Source organism: Apium graveolens, chromosome 10 (assembly GCF_009905375.1).
Source record: "Apium graveolens cultivar Ventura chromosome 10, ASM990537v1, whole genome shotgun sequence".
NCBI lineage: Eukaryota > Viridiplantae > Streptophyta > Magnoliopsida > Apiales > Apiaceae > Apium > Apium graveolens.
The window spans coordinates 213,001,962-213,008,197 of record NC_133656.1 but is presented as its reverse complement, the minus strand read 5'-3'; positions in this window follow the sequence as shown (position 1 = coordinate 213,008,197).

Sequence of the window (6,236 nt, the reverse complement as noted above, 5' to 3'; positions counted from 1 at the left end):
CTCCAGAAAAGTAATTGATTTTTATTTACAATTTGTATATCGACGGATGACTCAACTCGATGGATAATGGTCATCCGTCGAGATGCAAATTTCGATTTAGCCAAAATTTTCATCCAAGACTAAAAATCAGTTAAATTTCTGGCTACTTTTCAACTTGCAAAATAATTCAGATAAATTCAAGAGTAATTAAGCATACCTAACTCACTTACCAACCTAGAAAAGGTGGATTCATCCAGTGGCTTGGTAAAAATATCTGCAAGTTGCTTCTCACTTGGAACAAAATGTAACTCTACAGTACCATTCATTATATGTTCCCTTATGAAATGGTACTTGATGTCTATATGCTTTGTCCTTGAATGTTGCACTGGATTTTCAGTGATGGCAATTGCACTTGTGTTGTCACAGAAAATAGGAATCCTTTCAACTTGCAAACCATAGTCTAGCAATTGATTTTTCATCCAAAAAATCTGTGCATAGCAACTGCCAGCAGCAATATATTCAGCTTCAGCTGTAGAAGTAGAAACTGAATTTTGCTTTTTACTGAACCAGGACACAAGCTTGTCTCCTAAAAATTGACAGGTTCCTGTTGTGCTTTTTCTATCAATTCTACAACCTGCATAATCTGCATCTGAATAACCAGTTAGATTAAAGCCAGAATCTCTAGGATACCAAATGCCAAGGTTTGGTGTTCCTTTGAGATATCTGAAGATTCTCTTAATAGCTATCAAATGAGACTCTCTAGGATCAGCCTGAAATCTAGCACACAAACATGTAGCAAACATTATATCTGGCCTACTAGCTGTTAAGTACAGAAGTGAGCCAACCATGCCTCTATAACTTGAAATATCCACAGACTTTTCAGTAGTGTTTAGTTCAAGCTTAGTTGCAGTGGCCATGGGAGTTTTTGCAGATGTGCAATCCATTAGATCAAACTTCTTTAAAAGATCAAAAATATATTTAGTTTGACTAATGAATATTCCATCACTAACTTGCTAAACTTGTAAACCAAGAAAGTAAGTTAGTTCTCCCATCATACTCATTTCATACTTGCTTTGCATCAGTTTGGCAAACTTTTTACAAAGTTTCTCATCTGTAGAGCCAAAAATAATATCATCTACATAAATTTGAACAAGTATGCTAGAGCCATTCACATTTCTGAAAAATAAAGTTTTATCTACAGTACCTCTTGTGAAGTGATTTTCCAAAAGGAACTTTGATAAAGTGTCATACCAGGCTCTAGATGCTTGCTTCAGTCCATAAAGTGCTTTCAGTAGATAATAGACATACTCTGGGAAATTTGGATCTTCAAAGCCAGGAGGTTGACTTACATACACTTCTTCCTCCAAATCTCCATTCAGAAAGGCACTTTTGACATCCATTTGATAGACCTTGAAATTGGCATGGGCTGCATAGGCTAAGAAGATTCTGATGGCTTCAAGTCTTGCAACAGGAGCAAATGTTTCATCAAAATCTATTCCTTCTTGCTGACAATAGCCTTTAGCAACCAATCTTGCTTTGTTCCTTACTACTATGCCATTTTCATCCATCTTGTTTCTGAATACCCATTTGGTGTCTATTGGATTCTTTCCTGTAGGCTTGGGTACCAACTTCCATACTTTATTACTTTCAAATTGGTTTAGCTCCTCCTGCATAGCTAAAATCCAATCAGGATCTAACAAGGCTTCTTCTACCTTCTTTGGTTCTTCCTTAGACAGGAAGCTACTATATAGACATTCTTCTTAAGTTGCTCTCCTGGTTTGAACTCTGGAAGAAACATCACCAATAATCAGTTCAAAGGGGTGATCTTTTGTCCATTTTCTTGGTTGAGGTAGATTAGCCCTAGATGAAGAGACCTCAATGTTGTCTTGATGTGTGATTGAGTTTTGATTGCTAGAAACTCCCCCTGAGTTTGTGGATCTTTGATTTGAGATTGGGGTGCTTTCTATGGGTGATCTACCTTGACTTCCTGCTCCTTTTGATAACCCGACGGATGGTGAATTTTGAGTACCGACGGATGATGCAGGTTGTCTTCCAAAGGATAATACAGATTGCCTTCCGACGGATGAAGCGTTATGTAACTCGACGGATGTTGAGTTTTGAGCTTCATTTGTAGTAGATTTGTCTGCATTATCCTTAGACACTATTTCTTGATCACTCTCATCATCACTTTCATCACTGACCATCTCAACATTGTCGAATTTGAGGCTCTCTTGGTAATCTCCATCTATTAGTCCTTCAATCTTTTTATCATCAAACACAACATGTATAGATTCAACAACAATGTTGGTTCTTAAATTGTAGACTCTATATGCTTTACCAACAGCATATCCAACAAAAATTCCTTCATATGCTTTAACATCAAACTTCCCATTTTGATCAGTTTGATTTCTCAGAATATAGCATTTACAGCCAAAGATATGAAGAAAGTTCAGAGTTGGCTTCTTGTTCTTGAACAATTGATAAGGTGTCATGCATCTTGCTTGATTAATCAGAGAGATGTTCTGAGTGTAGCATGCAGTGTTTACAGCTTCAGCCCAGAAGTATGTTGGTAGTTTTGATTCTTCAAGCATTGTCCTTGCAGCTTCAATAAGAGATCTATTCTTTCTTTCCACTACTTCATTCTGTTGTGGAGTCCTTGCTGCTGAAACCTCATGCAAGATTCCATTTTCCTCACAAAATGCTCTCATGACATAGTTCTTGAACTCAGTTCCATTATCACTCCTGATTCTTCTAACTTTGAAATCAGGATGATTGTTAACTTGCCTTATGTGATTGATGATGATTTCACTAGCCTCATCTTTGGACTTTAGGAAATATGTCCAAGAGAACTTTGAGAAATCATCTACTATTACTAGGCAAAATCTTTTCTTTGAGATTGACAATATATTGACTGGTCCAAACAAATCCATGTGAAGTAGTTGTAGAGGCTCTTCAATTGCGGAATCAAGTTTCTTCCTGAATGATGCTTTAATCTGCTTCCCTTTTTGGCAGGCATCACACAGTCCATCCTTTGTAAACTCCACCATAGAAATGCCTCTAACTAGCTCTTTCTTAACCAGCTCATTCATGGTCTTGAAGTTCAAATGGGATAGCTTCTTGTGCCATAGCCAACTTTCATCTTGACTTACTTTACTAAGAAGACAAGTTACAGATTCTGCTTTAGTTGAGTTGAAGTCAGCTAGATACACATTTCCTCTTCTCACACCAGTGAGAACCACTTTGTCATTTTGATTATTAATCACAACACAGGTTTCTTTGTTGAAGGTTACTGAGTTGCCTTTATCACAAAGCTGGCTAATACTCAACAGATTGTGTTTGAGACCATCCACTAAGGCAACCTCTTCAATGATGATTGAAATCAAGCCATATCCCACAGTATAACCTTTGCTGTCATCTCCAAAAGTGATGCTTGGGCCAGCTCTCTCTTCAAACTCTGTGAGCAGGGTAGAATCACCAGTCATGTGTCTTGAACAACCACTATCCAAGTACCAAAGATTCCTTCTGTTTTCCTGCACACATCAAAATCAAATCAAGTTGATTTTGGTACCCAAGTTTCCTTGGGTCTTGCCTTGTTAGCTTTCTTCTTCTGTTTCTTAGGTCTTAACTCATTTGACTTAGGAATTTCAGATTCTTCCTTAGTCATTTGGGTTGGGCCTTTGAAACCACTAGATGCAACAGAATTATCATGCATGTTATGGCTAACAGGAAATGGCATGCTTGGTACAAACATGTTATTCCAGTAAGACATGCTAAATGGCATTTGAGGCATATTGTATGCAGCATAATATGGATTAGGTGCAAATGGCATATTAGCAAACTGTGCATTCATGTTCTGTGTAGGCATAACATTAACAGGCATGGGAGGCATGGCATTCATGTTAGAGAATTGAGGCTGAACAGACATGGGAGTAGGCATGGCAGATTTGCAATTAACAGACAAATGATTTACACTACCACATTTGACACAGATTTTTCTAGGAGCATATTTGTCAGGTGTGTAGTTATTATGTTTGTTAATCCCTACTTTACCATTCCTATTGTTTTTCCTTTTAGTCTCTGTTTTTACCTCTATCTTCTCAAGTCTGTCACTTAACTGTTTGACAGTCATGTGACCAACATTAGCCTTCTTCCCTTTTTTGGCTTGACTTGACTCTCCTGAAATAAAGTTCTTGGAAACAGACCCATACTTTTCATTTAGCTTGGTTAATTTGGCTTTGCTAATGGGTTTGCTCACAGCCGACGGATGAGGATTTTTATCATTCGACGGATAACACTTTTTGTTATCCGACGGATAGTTCTCATCATCCGTCGAGTCTACATCTGTCAGCAATCCATCTACCAAAATAGGTTCTAGTTTCTCCTTATTCTTTTTCCAGGCTTCATCACAAAAAGACTCAATTCCTTGAACCTTGGTGATTTGAGCATGAACATCTCTGGATGTTTTCCATGCTTTAATCACCTCTTGTTCACGATCGAGCTGCTTCTTTAAAATTTCTTCCTTTTTCAAGGACTCAGTTAATTCCTCCTTGGCAATTCTACACTCAATTTTTAGTTTCTCAAATTCAACAAACTGAGACTCAAGCACATTATTCCTCTCACTCAAAAACAAGTTGTTTTCTTTGATTTTTGCATTTTCTTTAGTGAGGGACTTAAGTGTAACACGCAAATGATACAATTATGTATACATGTCATTTATTGCATCATTACACTCAGCTTTAGATAAATGTGCAAGGTTTGTAGTGATTACCTGATTGCTTGAGGAACTTGTCTCTGTTTCATCAGACTTGGCCATAAGGGCTAGATTGACATAGCTGACATCCTCATCTTCATCCAAACCATCAGCTGCCCAGTCATTCTCTTGTGTAATAAAAGCCCTTTCCTTCTGTTTGAGTATATCAAAGTATTTTTGCTTATAATCCACAGACTCAAATCTTTTCTTACTGGAATCTGACTTTCTACACTCATTTGCAAACCCTGCCAAGCCACATTTGAAACACTTGAATTTTGATTTATCCACCATGTTTCTATTTGGCTTGGCAGCTCCAAAGTTCTTCTTGAACTTGAGCTTGGCAAATCTTCTTGAAAGGAATGCTAGGTGCTCATCAATGTCCTCCATGTCATCTTGACTCAATGAATCTTCACTTTCTGCAGCTAGCCCTTTACCCTTGCTTTCACAGGCCTTTGAAGTTGATTCCACAGCTTTCATCTTCACTTCCTTCTCCTTTTCCATTTCAGCCACTAGTGCAATGGATCCTCCTTTCTTTTTTCCTCTCTCCATTCTTTCATCCTGCTCTATCTCAAGCTCATAGGTCTTCAGAATGCCATACAGTCTCTCCAAAGTAAACTCCTTATAATCTTGTGAGTTTCTCAATGAGACTGTCATTGGTTTCCATTCCTTTGGAAGAGATCTGAGAAATTTCAGATTGGAGTCTTTAGTCTGATAGACTCTTCCATGCAATTTAAGAGCATTTAGTAGTTTTTGGAATCTACTAAAAATGTCAGTGAGTGACTCACTTTCTTCATTCTGAAAATGCTCATATTGCTGAATCAGGAGCTGCATTTTATTTTCTCTTACTTGCTCAGTACCATCACACTTCCTTGGCAGTCTTGCAGTTGATGATGTTATCAAACATGTCTGCATCAACACCATTGAACAGAATGTTCATGGCCTTTTTATCTTTCCTGACTTGTTCAATATCAGGATCAGACCATTCATGCCTTGACTTTGGAACAGATGGTTCATTTCCAGTTGCAGCTCTCATAGGAACATTAGGGCCTCTTTCTATGCAGTCCACATAGGCCTCATCTTGAGAAAGCATATGAAGATGCATCTTTACCTTCCAATGATGGTAATTATCTTTATCAAGAAAAGGAATCTTGACTCCAACATCTTTCTGGTTCATCTTGCTGAATTGTTTTGATCTTCAAACTCTTTGTAGATTAAGAGCTTGCTCTGATACCAATTGTTAGTCCTTTAACAATATAGCAAGAATTACAGAAGGGGGGTTGAATGGAATTCTTGAACCTTTTTCTTGAAATAAAAATGTTCAACTCGATTATGGATATATTTGTTTTGATTAGCACAATGCGGAATGTAAACTTGAATGAATCAAAACATAAGTAATTAAAAACAAGAGTCTTTAAAAACTTTCTGGTGGATTTAAACAATTCCACCAGAGATATATTTAATATATCGAGAGGACTCTGTGTGCAGAAATGCTCACAGCTGCTTACAA